Here is a 15,896-nt window from a genome sequence, read left to right as displayed (position 1 = left end):
CAACCTAGGTGTGCAACAATGGTAGACTGGATAAAGAAAATGTAGTGCACCTGCATCATGGACTATTACGCAGTCATAAATGAAGGAAATCATGTCCTCTGCAGCATCATGGATGTAGCTCCAGGCCATTATCCTAAGTGAATTACATAGGAATGGAAAGCTAAACACCACATATTCTCACTTACAAATGGGAACTAAGCATTGGGTACTCACTGACATAAACATGGGAACAATAAACACTACAAACTATTGGAAGTGGGAGGGAGGAAAGGGAGGCAAGGTATGAAAAACTAAATATTGGGCATCATGTTCACTACCTGGGTGATGGAATCAACCATACCCCAAATCTCAGCATCATGCAGTATGCCCATGTAACAAATCTGCACATGTACCCCATGAATCTGAAATAAAAGTTCAAATTATAAGAAACAAGACTAATTTTATTATACAATTTTTAAAGAGATTTAAACTAGAGTGTTAGTTTGTGCACAGTCTTATATTTCAGGAACAATATTCCCTAGAGGAAATATCTAAATGTTTTTGTTTGTTTAGTCTCATATTATCGAAAATATTGATATAATATGAAAATATGCCCGATACATTATTGCTTAACAAAGGCACAGAAAAGTATTCCTGGTCCCTTTACTGTTACTTTTAAAAATTGTTTAACAGTTTTGTAGAGCTATAAACCATGTAACAAAATTCTCCCATTTGAAGTATTCAGTTTAGTGATATATTGATATACTCATAAGGTTGTGTGGCTACCAATAAAATCTAATTTTAGAACATTTTTTCCATCTTTAAAATAAATCCAGTAATACCTTGGAATAGGACTCCCTCGATAACCTTTGATATTCCATGCTAGTGAGTAAAATATCTGATCATAGCCTTTCTGATCTCTTTAAGAACCAAATTCTCTTGCTCTTTCTGTTGAGTACTTAGTTGTTGATCTTTGGATGGGGCAGAAATCATGCAGTAACATCTGAGATCATGCTTCCTAGCAATGCAACAGAAAAAAATACTAAAAGAAAGAGTATGATCAGAGTCTCTAATCTACTTCTAAGCCAGATGTCACAAGTAAATTAATTAAGAACAGATTTTTTTCTCAATACTAAATTCCTATACAAAATATGAGGGTATAGATTTGACCAAATTACTAATTTTTATGTTTTATTTCTAGTTTTGTGTTTATTTTTAGTAATACTAATGATATTAGAGAGGTATATAGTGGTATAAATACAAACTTTTTCCTAAGGCAACATATGTTGCATACCAAGTGGCTAATAATTATATTGAAAGAAAATTTATTTTAAATTGCCAACCTTACAAATGCATGAACCTCTCAGGTAAGAAATGTTATTGTATTAGTAACATTGTTAGTACTCTTACCATTTCCTGATATATTATCCTAATTCTGTAGGCTTCTTGTAAAGCATAAAATGAAGAGACTCTGGGACAAAAGAAAGCAGAGCAAAATTTCCCTTATGGCATTAAAGTTATCGCAAATAAGTTGTGTGGCTCGTTTTTTATAATTATTTAATTAAATTACTTTTGGATCTCATTTTTCCGTGGACAGGAATATGAAGGGCCAAAATATATCCTAGCTTGTATCAGGAATCATCCTGATTATAGATATCCATCCCTACCTAACCTGTTATTAGTAGCTAATAGCTTTTTGTGTTGCAAAGTAAGTATATGCACTATTGACCAACTGGTAATTTTTAGATGAAAGGGACCCTATGCAATTATTGAATAGTATTATAATATTTTGCAGCCACTCATCGAATTTGTGTTCCAGTGTCAAGTGATAAAATTTGGAGAAGAGATCTCATTGGTTATATCTAAATCAAAGGAGCTAGGAATTGAGCCTAGGTAGTGAGCCTTCCTTGTACTGTCTGTAAAACTGAAAGAGCATTTGAATCTGTTCTCTGGCTCTACTTCTGTGTGAGTTTGCTTTCAAAAACTAGCTCTTACAAAAGGTACCGTAGTGCTGTTCATGCAGAAATTGTATTCTTCATCTCTGTGTGCGTGATGTTAAAGAGTTTTAAACTCGATTGTTAGCAAAATCATATGAGTACAAAACCAATAGTGGGTATGGTTGCATGTTTTAGCAAAATCATAAGCAAATTGAAATCAGGTGTGCAATTTAAACCAAGGTATGACAAAGCAAATTAAGGATAGGATCTTTATAGCTATCATAGTTAAAAAATAACAGGTGTCTATTAACATGCTAAAACCAGAAGCCAACACAGAAGAAAGATAAACTTACAAATCTAGAAGATAAGCATTACAAATCATTGTGTTTGGTCATCTGGATCTTGTTTTGTGGGTATTGGGTGAATGCTATCTACCCCATGTCATTGTCCACTTGATTTTAAGATCAACTGAATGATTGCCTGATACTTCAGTATTCCTAAGAATCCTTCACTTGAAGTTTCTGGCTGCAAAACTTTTCCAGAGATATGAGTTGCATGTATCCTTAATTAAGACACCCCTTGGAGTTTTACTGCTATGCCAATTGTTAACAGTATCCAATAAAGTTTTTTTTTCTTTGGAGTTTTAGGGTCATTTAATGATTTCCAGACATAAGGAAATGACATTAATCTCTACCATTAGACTATCTGCCTTGTTTGGAAACATTTGCAGTATTTGACTATGGTTGCTTGTAAAAGGTTATAGTTCAACATGTGAGATAACATTCCTAGGCACAGGGGCTCATTTATCATTAACTCATGATGGGGAAGATGATAAACTGCAGAAAGAATTGATCACTTTTTCTTTAAAGCCAGTGATAAGACTCGAGCAATGAAAATTCAGGTGGCCCAGGTAAAATATGTGTGGTAGAAGTTGTTTTGTCTTACTCTACGATTTATTTTCTCTTATGAGCTTTTCTTTCTAATTGCACAACTTCTGCTATCTAGTGTAGGGAGGCTTTTTCCAAAGTTTCCCAGAACTAGTTAATAGGAGGAGCAGGTTGCATAAACAAACATATTAAGTAACCGTCATATTAAAGATGAAAACGTTAATTTTCTCTGGGAGTTTTTTGTAAATTAAAATATTCCAAATTTCATGGAGATTATCAATTAGGGATGAGTAAAAGTGTTTCTAAAATGTATTTGACCATAAAGTATTATATTTCATGAAGAATCCTAGGGGATATAGATCATGAAAAGAGAGGAAAACAGTTCCACGGTTTGATCTGTTATAACCCATTCTCAACTTACCCATAACCCAAGACCGACTCAAGGCATGTACAAAGTTCTTGTGAGATTATTTTGGTCCACATCAACTTCTCCCTGAAATCATTTTCCAATATCACTTGGTTCATTCATTTTCTTGTAAAGAAGAATTAATTTAAAAGAATAAGCCCCTTTCCACTGATTATAAATTCCTTGATTATGTTGTATGGTTTAAGATTGTACTCACTAATCTGGGTGCATATGGCATAGCATTCCATCTCTGTTCACAGACTGTCTTCTAGAGCAGAAGTCTCCAACTTTTTTGGCATGAGAGACTGGTTTTGTAGAAGACAATTTTCCACAAAAAATTAGATTGGGGAGATGGTTTCAGGATGAAACTGTTCTACCTCAGATCATAAGGAATGGGCAACATAGATCCCTCACGTACACAGCTGACAACAGGGTTCGCACTCCTATGAGAATCTAATGCCACAACTGATCTGTGGGTTCTTTTGCTGTCTTTTGGTCCTGGATGGAATCCCAGAACTGTTTAAGTCAGATGACTGACTTTGGGTGATGCCAACTAATGCATCAGAATGCAGAGTCTAAAAAAAATCTCAAGCACCCATCTTAGGTTTTACAATAGTGATGTTATGTCTAGTAGCAATTGAGGAGAGAATAGAATCTTGTGGTCTCTGGCTACATGACTCCTAAACTGTAATTTCTAATCTTGGGGCTAACTTGTTAGTCTTAAAATACAGTCTGGTCCTCAGGAAAGAAGGGTGTTTATTTCAGGAAAGGGCTGTTATATTTGTTTCAAAGTTAAACTATAAACTAAGGTTCTCTCGAAGTTAGTTCAGCCCATGTGCCCATGTTCAGGAATGAATAAGTGGCAACTCGGAGGTTAGGAGAAAGTCAGTTAAGTAAGATCTCTTTCACTGTCATAATTTCCTCACTGTTATATTTTTTGCAAAGGTGTTTTCAATTAAGGCAGTATTGGGGTAGGAAAGGGATATAGGTTGAAATTCATCTTTTATAATTGAGTTTTGACAGCACATTTGTGCTTAGGAAACAGACCACATTCACACTCAAGTTGTCTCCAGCAAGAGAATATAATAAGCAGTGAAGACTTTGTAATGATTTCCTGTTCAGTCTATATGAGAGGACCAGAGCAAATCCAATTATTCAGAAACACTAGTGGTACCAGCCTTGATGTCAGTAATGCTTTGATTACATGATGCAGTGAGAAAATAGCAGACGGTAAAATTCTGAGGTACAAGCAATAGGTGTAAATCATGAACTTCCTTTTTTAGCTGTTACCTGCTTAAATATTTTCAAGAAATAGAGGATCAGAGCAGAATGCACCAGACAGACCAGAGAAGAAATTAACTCAAGAATGTGATGAATCAAATGGAAAATAAAGTAAAACAACTGGTAGGAAGCAAAAGAAAAAAAAATTATTTTGGTCCTGCAGACCAGAACCAATAAAAAAGAATATAGCTCAGCAGAAAACAAAGGATGGCTTTTCCTGATTTAATTATCTAGTCAATAATTGGCCTTAGAAAAGAACATAATGAGAGAAGGTGCCAGCTGGGCTTCCTGGGTCGAGTAGAGGCTCAGAAAGCTGTGAAACTCACTCATTTTCCGGCATCAGGACTCACCGTTTGGGTCCGGATGATCAATTGAAGATATTGCTGTAAAGGTATTCTAATCAATTGCGCATGTGTTATTCTTCCCCAAGAAAGTTGAGTTAAACAGCGAAAATTTTGTTGTAAGGCTTCCTTGTGCCTTTCTCCCTCCCCGTACTGCTGGAAACTGAAAAGGATGAGCGTCTAAATAGTCTGTATTTTCCTTCAGTGACCAGCGGCCTTGAGCTATGGCGGTCTCAATTCCAATTCCAATTCCATGTAAACACAATTTGTAAAATCCTGCGAGATCCTGTCCCCTTTGCCATGCCGCTGCAAGGTCATAAAGTAGATAAAACCTAAGTTTCATTCCAGTTTTCCTCAAGATCTGAGACATGTTAATTGTCTTTGTTTCTCACTCTGGTAACATCTTCCCACCGCACGTATTTCTCGCCTTAGAGTTTAAAAGGTGATGAAAGAATCTAACACTGGCTACCCGTTCGGGACCCCTCCACGCTGTGGAAGCTTTGTACTGTCACTCTGCTCAATAAAGACTACAGCTTTCTTCTCTCCGTTCGATCAGTGTAGCTGTCTCACCTCAGGCTGCCGCTACACCAAATCTTTGGCATGGCTAAGGCAAGAACCTTTGGTGTTACAATAACAGAAATTTTATCTGGACTTGCCTTGATAAGCTATGATATGATATGATATGATATGATATGATATGATATGAAAATTTCGGTTACTAACAAGCAAACAAGAAAGTAATCAAGTCCTACAATCACAGAATTATATTATAGAATGTATGAATGGAATAAAAAAAAATTTAGAATTTATCCAACCCTACTTTCCACACATTTACAGTTCTCAGTCTTCTGTCCTACTATTTTTCCAGACTTCCATACTCATTAATGACTCATTTTCATATAGATAATTGTTTTTTTGATGTAAGATTAAGTTGGTAACAATTTTCAAACATATTTTTCATAAAATTTAGAGCTACGAATTCAGAGAAGTGGCGGTTTTTAGTGAATTCAAAACTAAGCCAAATAATAGTTCGCAGGAAACATTAATTATTAATCACAAAGAATTTTTGGTTCAACTTCTTGAAGATGAGTAATAATACAGTCATTAGGCATTGACTTATTCAATATAAGATGCAATACCGAGGCGGCAAGAGTAGAAGCTGGAGATAATTTGGGCAATGTCATTAATGATCAATCTTAACCACAAAAAACCTGCAAAGGAACTCGATTTCCAGGGCAATTATCTCTACTCAGAACTGTCTTGTCAGGGAACAATGGGAGCTAGTTGTCTTTAGTCACATGTTCATGGCTGCTTAAATCCATGGCAGAAGGAAGGCAGTTCTTGCCCTGGGATAGTAACTATCTGCAGGTTGTAGTACCAATTGCCTCAAAAATCAATTGCCTATTCGCAGTCTTGTATAATAAGTTTCATCCCACTCAATCTGATCACAAGCCCTATTTTGTCCTGAATTATGAAACTGTGTCCTCCCACATAGCTTACACATCTAGAGGATGATTGCCCACCTATTATCATAACCATCCTGCTATTCTCTGTTCAGGTTGGATCCGTGAAAACAGAACTCAGATTGCCAGTTCAAACACACATTCACTCTTGTTTGAAAACCTGACCTTTCCTGACTTGAGGCTCCACACAATAAACTTTTCCTGTCATTGTTTTCGAGCAAATGGAGTAACTGTTGACTGAGACTCATTGTTGATAATGGGACCCCTCTCTAGATTAGTAACATTAATACTTTAAGCATTTTTAAAAATCAGATAAGTATTAGCAGCAGCCAATCATTACCCAAAAGTTCTTCATGAGAAGCCACTGTGTGGTGCATATTAAAAAGGCCAAACCCCAGGCCAAACTTAACGTATCCAAATATGTATATCATCAGCTTGTTGGGATTCATAGGCAGATGGAGAATAATTCATATTTGTACTCCAACTATAGGCAAGATGCTGAAGATTGTGAGGTAAAAATTGGTAGAAAAATTTTTTTTTACATGAACCAAAGTAATTAAATACCCAGAGAAGTATAAAACAATGGCCACTAGGTGCTCAGGCAATGCGATACATCATTCAAATATATTAATTTCTCAAAATAAAGAAAGTATTTCCTGAAAACAACATCTGGCATGAAAATGGCATACTGCTCACTGTCTAAGTAATGCAATTAAGTAGCATGTTAATCTACACAATCAGACTATCATTATCTTGAACAAATTTAGGGATATGAAAAATGACACGGGTTTGTCATTTAGCTCTTCAGCCTTCCTCAGTCTAATGCTGAATTTCTTATTTTTCTTACCAGCTTTATTGAGGTATATTTAACCAATAAAAATTGTATATATTAAGGGTGAATTTGAAGCTGAAGCTGGATGTCAGATTTTGGCTAAAAATATCAAGGCTTACATTTGGTGTTTTCCTAATGATTTATTCAGTTTCCCTAGTATCAGTGCTAGAGATATAGTAAAACAGAAAAAAACAGACCTTTGCTCTCCTGGATGATATGGTATAGTAGAAAAACTACAAATGAATAAAGCAATAATGAATTAATTAATTATTAGGCAACAAATATTTTGGATTGAAGTCAGGTAAGGGAAGATCTTGCTGAGGAAGAACCTGAAGAATGGGCTAAAGCTTAAAGAGTGAGAAGAAGCCACCCAATATTTTGAAAATGAGGTTGTGGACTATTAATACTTTAAAACATGGCTTCTGCCATTTACTGAAATATCTGCATACAAGAAGACAGGACTAGAGTATGCACCAGCCAGAAACGGAATGACTTCATCTCACTTCTTTACACAACTGTTCTATGGATCCTTTTGCATCCAAGAGTAGAACTCAAGATCCCCCTTCTGCACTTACCTACCTTTCCAGAAATGGTTTTGAAACAATTTGGCTAGGAGGTCTTCCTACTGACAAGTAAATAAGCCTCTAGTTTAATTCCAGCAAGTGTTCACATTCTGAAAGCAGGAATAGTAAGAGAAAGCAAGGTAAAATATAAATTTTAAGAGAGATTTAAATTTACTGGACATTTTTAAAAATATGAGAAGTCACTGTAAATAGAGTATTATAACTGAAAGGAGATATAAACATTTGAAAAGTAAAACTGTACATGTTTAATTCAGTTTTAAGGTTTTATAATTTTTTGCATCATATTTACCATTAAGGAGGGATGATTATTTTATTCTTAATCCCCACAACTCCCAGAGATGTACAAATCTATAAATTTTTACCTATATATTTATTAGGCTTTTATATACATCCTAGGGAACTATGTGAAAAGTTTATGGGACATAAGGTATGATAAAGCGAAGGAAGGCTTTTATGCCAGGCATTGCCAAACTACAACTGTAAACAATGTAAGGATCTTTGCCCTCCTACAGTAAGTTTAGCAGTTTCCCAATTTTTACCAGTATCCTATTATGTTTCCTGTGCTTCATGCAATTTTTTAAGACTTTGTTTCAGTTATTCTTGGATCCTTCATTTTACCTTCTAGGATAAAGCTGCCAGGTGGTATTTGAAACTAAAGGTTCTCTTCTAGATTTGGGAAGTGTTCAGTGGTTTCTAAAGTTTCAGTAAAACAAATCTCATCTTGTTGGATGTGTTTGCGGTTTAGTGCCCACAGATTTCTGGTAATGGCGAAGAGCTTCTTGCAATAGAAAGCAAATACCCAGGGAAATGATTGAGAGACCATCATCATATGAACGGTTAGGGGAAAAAAGTAAAAAAAGTATGGAAAAACATGATGAGACACCTTGAAGTAAGAGAGAATTTAGCATGTTCAACATACCAAAAGAAGACTAGTGTGACTGGAGTATTGTCAAGGGATGGAGGCTTGCAAGATGTGGGGTTGTACCTCTTGATTGGCTCTGTTATGTGCAGGGCAAGGGAAGGGCTAATAGAAAACTATAGCCTGGTGCACACATTACAAGGTCTACTGTATACTTTTGAGGTAGGCAAGTGCAGAAAAAAAGGAGAACAGTATTTCTTGGTTTATCTCTCCAACTCCTTCCCCCATAAAAACAGACAGAACTAAAGTTGCAAAACAAAACAAAACAAATAAAGGCAACAAAAACAAAAGAGCATGTAGATGACAAAAATATGTGATAAGATAGTTTCGCAAACCCTAAAATATGAGCAGGTTGAAGACAAATTAACTTGTCCAGAATCATCAGTATCTTGAGCAACTTCTATCTTATTCTTTTGACCACAGGTGGCCTCGGTAAATAACACAGCTAGGTTAAACATTTACTAATGATACTATGGAATAAATGAGACAGAGGGAAAGAAGGACTTGTAGAAGACTTCTCTGCTGAATAGTGTTTGAATATGTTTTAAAATTGATCCAGAAATATGCCCCATGAATAGACTAATTGCAGCCAAACAGATTCAGAGTGGGAAGCTGAGGCAGCTCACTACCACTTCTCCATAAGCTTGTTTCACTTCCCTATAAGCCAGAAGGAGAAATGTGGGATTGGGCCATTCATACATTCTTTGGTTCCATCTACCTGACTTGAAAGCTCATACTCTCACAGTTTTGAAATAAAGGGGGAAAGGTAGTCAATGGTAAATGTTTAAGATGAGGAATTTGTCAAAGAAGGAGAAAACCCTCATGAATGTGATGCAGAAGGAGGTAAACCTTACTTTTCTTACAGTTTTCCTTTTCTTTTCTAGATTACTTTCCCTACAAATACTTTGTTGTCTGTACTACATGAAGCAAGTTTCTCATAAACTCATTCACATTAACATTTTGGAAAGCCATAATACCAAGGAAAATCAACAGTAGAAGTTCTGGCACCTACATAGATATTTTGAATTAAGTGTTGTCTTTGACATCATGGAGTTCACTATGAAACCCTCCTGGAATGTAAATCACCTTCCTATAAATACTAAGAAGACAGAAAAACACAATTTTAGAGTCTGGAACTTTTCAATAAAAAGTTTTATATGGTCTACGATTAGACTAGGCAGCATACAGTAATGGTCAAGAGCACAGACTCTGGGCCTAGATGGCTTGATTAGAAATTTGGGGGTTGTTCTGTAATACTTGTGGTACTGAATCTCTCAGTTTTGCCAACAGTGAAGTTAGAACAATTACAGGGTACACCTCACTGTCATTTATGAAAATTAAATAAGAGAATATTTATAAAGCACTTAAAACAGTGCTATGCAGGTGATGGTTAAAATATCAACTGGGTGACTATGTTGACTAACAGAACTGGCATGAGTTTTAGCACCTCAGTAGAGTGTGATACTATTTTTTAACCTCAATATAAAAATTTTTTTATTTATATATAAAATCGGATATAAAAATCAGTTATCTCAAATTTTCCATCTAAGTCACGATTTTACTGTTGAACAACTAAAAGTCATAAAGAAATTTTGTTCATAATGCTACCAAATGCCCCCAAAAACAGTGGGCTAAGAATCAGGAAACCAAGTGTTTGTACAAGCATAGTCCTGATCATTTGTGCCTTTATGAGCAAGTCAGTAACCCTTCCACATGGAATAACTTATCTGTAAAATAGGAACGGTAATAATTTGGATTGCCAACTTCCAAGGAGACCACAAAAATAATTTGAGAATCATGTGAAGTTGGGGTTAATACCTACGACAATAAATAACAATACCACCCGAGCAGAGTTTTAGATTTCGAAAGGAATAGGGGTCAGGGACAAATATTTACAGGGTTTGAGGATTAACCTATAGTGGTTTAAGTGGGCTTGTCAATGGATATCTGAGTGGGATTTGGCAAAATCATGATACAATAGTTTGGGATTAGTTAACACAGTGAAGTGAGGATCTTGATAAGTCTTAAAAAGAAAGACAACTCCTTGATAAGCAAACAGTTTTCCTATTAGAGCATTTATTGCTCTGAAAAGAGGCTGCTTGCCCAAATGAACAGCTATTGTCTTGAAAAAGAGAACTATTTGAACAGTCCATTTCCTGTATACATTGATTTTTAGCAAGTTATTGCAGCAAACAAGATATTTACTGGTTTACCATCTATCTTATCTTCCTGGGCACCAAAAAGTGTCACGCTGATGCAGGAATCCTTAGTTGTTAGTTTCATAGGTAAACTGTATGGATGCAGAGTCTCAAATCTCACTTGTTTAAAAAGGAAAATAACTTTAGAAGGCAGAACCACATAAAAATAACAGAATTGCAGTGTAATGGAACTTTAGCTATCACCTCATTCACATCAATCTCATCACACTCCAATTGATGGTGAAGATGAAACTCAGAAAAAGCAAATTATTTCCCCACACTCTATCTCTAGAGTGACACAGTCATGTCACCCCCAAGTCAAGATTCTACTGGTGGGTCCCTGACCTCATTATCTAATCAGAAGACATCATCTAAATTTAAGCTCACCAGACAATGTTGCTGTTCTTAAAGTTTCATTTCTCCCTAACTTCTATCAAGAGACAAGCTTCAAAATATTTATCTAGAAGAGAACGGATCAAAAGTAAATTAAAAGCACAGCTGTGTGCAAATGGAGCCATATGCATGTAAACCTATCCAACAGGCAAATTCAAAAAGATTTTAGAAGCCAGAGAGTTAGATTAGTAAAATTTGCATTCAAATTAAACATAAAAATTTTCTCCACAATTTCATCATTTCTTTACCAACTAAAGAGCTGACCAACATGCCAAAGTTTGGCATATTAAGGAGCTTCCTTTAGCCCCAAATTGCCTACCAGCAAAACAAAGCAATTTGCACTCTGGCAGATTGTTTCAAAAAATTATAGGAAGGAAAATTCAAACCACTAAATTATGCCTAATAATGTAATAGTTAAGTTTCCATCTTGATGATAATTAAGCTGATTATAAACAACCTTGTGCTCTTAAGTACATATTTAAGGAAAGCCCAGCTTTTGTTTCATAATGCTGTTATGTAATTAGACCAGAAATGCATTTGATTCTAATCAGTTCTTCTTTAGACTCCTACTGTATATCTAAATGAAGGTTAAAATATTTCTATCTGGGGTATTTTTAAAAATTTGCTGTTTCTTTGTTTTTTAAACTTTGAGTGATTGATAAAGAAGTGTTGAGTAAGACACACTCTATTCCCCCCAGAGTCCTCATACATAGCAGTTAGACATAGGGTTCTAGATCAGCAGGTATGCTGAAAATTGTTTTTTTAAGTATTAGCCATGTGACTTTGGAAAATGTACTATTCTACCTGTTTCTTAGTTCCCTCATTTGTAAAATGAAGCTTCGATTGAAATTTTACATGAGAGAATACATGGAAAGCACGCAAGTATTCAAAAAATGTAAGTTATTGTTATGCGTATTAAAAGCTTTTATAGCAAAATAAAAATAAGTCTATGAAAAGGAGCATTTGCCAGTTATGTAGCACATTATACTGTAGTATTATAAGTTCCTCTGTTTTAAAAGCTCTACAACTGTTTTTTCAATAGATATGCTTCCAGTTTCCTACTTCAATAAATGGAGCATTGGCATGTACAATTCAAACATTTTCTGTAGTTATGAAATGAGTAAAATATCTGTCTTGCTGGTTTCTACATTTACTTTTATGAATATGTTACTTATTGTTCAAAGGAGCTGTTATCAATGGAAGCATACAGTTTTGAAAGTATTACTTACTTCTAGAGGTGCAGTTTACAGTGCCTGACCTCCTGATGAGCTATGGACAGCAGTGAGGTCTCTGACTTCATTGTTACTTAAGTCAGTCTAAACTTTTCATTTTGGCATTTACTAAGAGATATATACTAGGTGAAGTGTGTATACATACATATATATAAAATATATATAATATACATAATTATATATGTATGCATGCATAAAATATTTATATTTGTATATAATATACATATTTAATATGATTTTTACACAATATAAACTATAATGGCATATAAGAACAATAAGTTATAAAAGATCATTTTATATATTTTGATAAAAGCAGTTAAGTCATTTTGGCTTCTTTCCCTGCCACATTTTAGCCTGTGCACTAGTGCCACATTTAGCCTATGCACAAACACACACACACACACACACACTTTCTCAAATACAGCATTCTACCTGAAGAAATAGGAAAAATTAGGAAATCCACCTGAAGAAGTAGGAAAAGGTCAGACTTATCTTTTAAAATTATTTTTTAAGTCAAAAGACTGTAACACCTTTAAGAAATAAAGTCCATCAGCTTCCCTAAGCTGTACTCATATGTTTTGAAACATCCATTAGCACAGCTAGAACATGAATTTTAGAAAGGTCAACATTAAAAGCAACTAGAATAAATGTCAAGTCTGTAGTCGAATTATGATAAGCCACTAAAAAACATTTTATCTCACCTGAGTCTGACATTGTACCTGAGCTTGATTCTTTGAATTTCTAGATAAAACCATTTAAAATTCCTAGGTCTCCTTAAATAGTAAGATGGTATTCTCAATTATATTCTTATGGGGATGAACATAAAAATATATTTTACAACTATTAGAGCAAGATGAAAAGCAACAAGGTATAAGGGGGAATTTGAAAGCCAACTGCTTCCTGCAGTCAACGTATGACATATCAGAATTTATTTAGATGGGCAGGTCTAGGGGACCCACAATGGCACGTGCCATTGGATCATGGGATCTAGAATATGTGTCTGGAGAAGCTTTCAGAAATGACCAAATTACTGAAAACATTAAAAAACAGAGGTTATAGTTCCATCTTGCTAATGAAACCATTTTGCTTTCCTGTGTAACAACATATTTGTTTAATTTGGAACAGAATGTGGCATTGATATATGAATTCTACCATTCAGCATTCTCGCAGTCAGATGAGTAGGCTTTGATAGCACTGAAATACAAGTGTAATGAAAGCATCATTTTATTATAAAGGTAATAATCTATAGCTACATACATCCAGCAAAGCAAATCAGCTTAAATAGACCCATTATGTTTTCCTTAAGGGATATTCCAATTACCTCTTGAAATATTTAAGATTTAAAGAAAGCCAATAAATATCAGTATTCAGAGCCTAGGAAGACATATCTATAAAATGCTTCTGAAAGCTATTACTCTTAAAAATAAGATCCTTGAGTTTCATTTTAGAAGAAAAATACTTTCTTGATGTGAAGTGTCTTGAAGTCTCAGTTACATCACTCAGACCTTGAAACACATTGGAAGGTTCATTTCTAATAGGTGATTTCAAACTAATGACTGTCCACTCCTTTTCATTTGCTCATTGCCACTCTACTCACACTAGTGATCTAGGACTTGAAGTCTAGAGGCTTTATTAAAGACAGAATAAGAAAACACATTAAGAATACCATGGCAGGTATAAAAGACTAAAAAGAAGAATATCCTATATGAAGGATAAATTACTGATTTGTTTCATATCTATATTTTATTTTTTAAAGTCTCAGATTTACATAAAGGAAAGATACATGTTTAAAATAAATAAAACAATATCAATGTTACACTTACATGAAAACAGTCCGAGTTTAAGAACTACAAAGTTAAACGAGAACTTTGAAACTTTAATGCACCAAATGAAAATAGGTTAAAATAAATCTATCAATGGCATTCCTCATCATTCAGAAATAAGTATCTTTAATATTCCTTTTTAGCAGAGTGATGTCATTTCAATGATTTCCAAAAGAATCCTCAAAAGATAATCACTCGTTAGCCTTTGATTATGCCAAAAGTTTTTTTAATCTTACTCATATTTAAAGGCATTAAGCTCTGTTTCTTGAATCAAATAAGCACTTCTTTGGTATTTTGTGTTCTAACTGGGGATAGACTTGACTAAAAAAGCAACAAGTGCTGGATTTTAACTGAAAATGAGTATTGCTTTTCTTCTCTCAAGTGCCATTGATTGTAACCAGTAAATATGAAATGTGTCACATAAATGCAACAATACTAGTGTTAAATCTTAATCTTTGCTAGTGCAGTCTTCTAGAATTTTCTAAACTTGTGACTATCATATAGCTTCAGTGTCAGTAAGATACATCTTCATTATACCTCTTCCTTGGATTTTCATGAAATTCTAGTTTTTGCTCCATTGTGTTGATTGCAGTGAATTCACTTTATTTGCCCTAGCTTCCAGGGCTTTGGTTATTTGCCATTGAAAGAGGCAAAATAAAATATTATTCCGCAAAAGAAAACTATCAGTGGTTTTCATTTTCAGCAGCCTAAGTTATTTATACTTTCCTTTAAAATGGATACATGTGAATATGGAATTGTGGTTCTTACATTTTTATCGGTATCTAGGTATACCCCTAACAACACATGGTACAACTTCCATGCTCATTCTCCACCAAAATACCCCAAAACAGAAATTTGGGAGCTTGCATTTTAGAATAAAAGTGAGTCAACAAGTTCTCAATGAGGTAAGCCATGAATTTGTTTGGGGCATTCTAATAACCTAAGTACAGATTTAAAGGAAAATTATTTTGACTAACCTTTCATTACTACTAAATTTCTAAGAATATTTTCTATGATTTGAGGTTGAATTCACACAAAAACTAAATAGTTAATATGATTATCTAATAGAGAAAATGGCAAAATTAGAAAGCGAGTACAAAGAAAAATACAAGACAAAATTATGATAGCTATATGGTTAATTGGAGGTCTCATTTAAAAAGTGAAAAAAAAAAGGTAATTGTAAATTGACAGATGTTGATGAATACTCCTCCCTCCACCACACACATAAAACAGGGGTTGGGGAAGGGAGAGATTTCATTCATTATTATAATTAATAACTGTGTTTTACTAAGAAGAAACTAAAAGGTGTTGAAATTCTCCAGATAGAAACGTGGTTTGACAATTCTGGTACATACACCTAGAAGAACATTATATAGCCTTTAAAAATGTTGTCTAAAAGAAGCACTTAGTCAAATACAAGATTTAAAGCCAACAAGTCAAATTCAAATTGTAGATCTGTAAGTGAATAAACATGTGATCATGATCCGTTCATTTGACCATTATGGATCCTAAAAGCAAAGAATAAAATTTATCCCGATTATTGTATTAAGAACTGAGACACTGTAGGGGGCGGAGCAAGATGGCCGAATAGGAACAGCTCCAGTCTCCAACTCTCAGCGCG

The sequence above is a fragment of the Rhinopithecus bieti genome, unplaced genomic scaffold (assembly GCF_001698545.2).
Source record: "Rhinopithecus bieti isolate Rb0 unplaced genomic scaffold, ASM169854v2 scaffold_61957, whole genome shotgun sequence".
NCBI classification, from domain to species: Eukaryota; Metazoa; Chordata; class Mammalia; order Primates; family Cercopithecidae; genus Rhinopithecus; species Rhinopithecus bieti.
Note: the sequence above shows the minus strand (reverse complement) of the source record.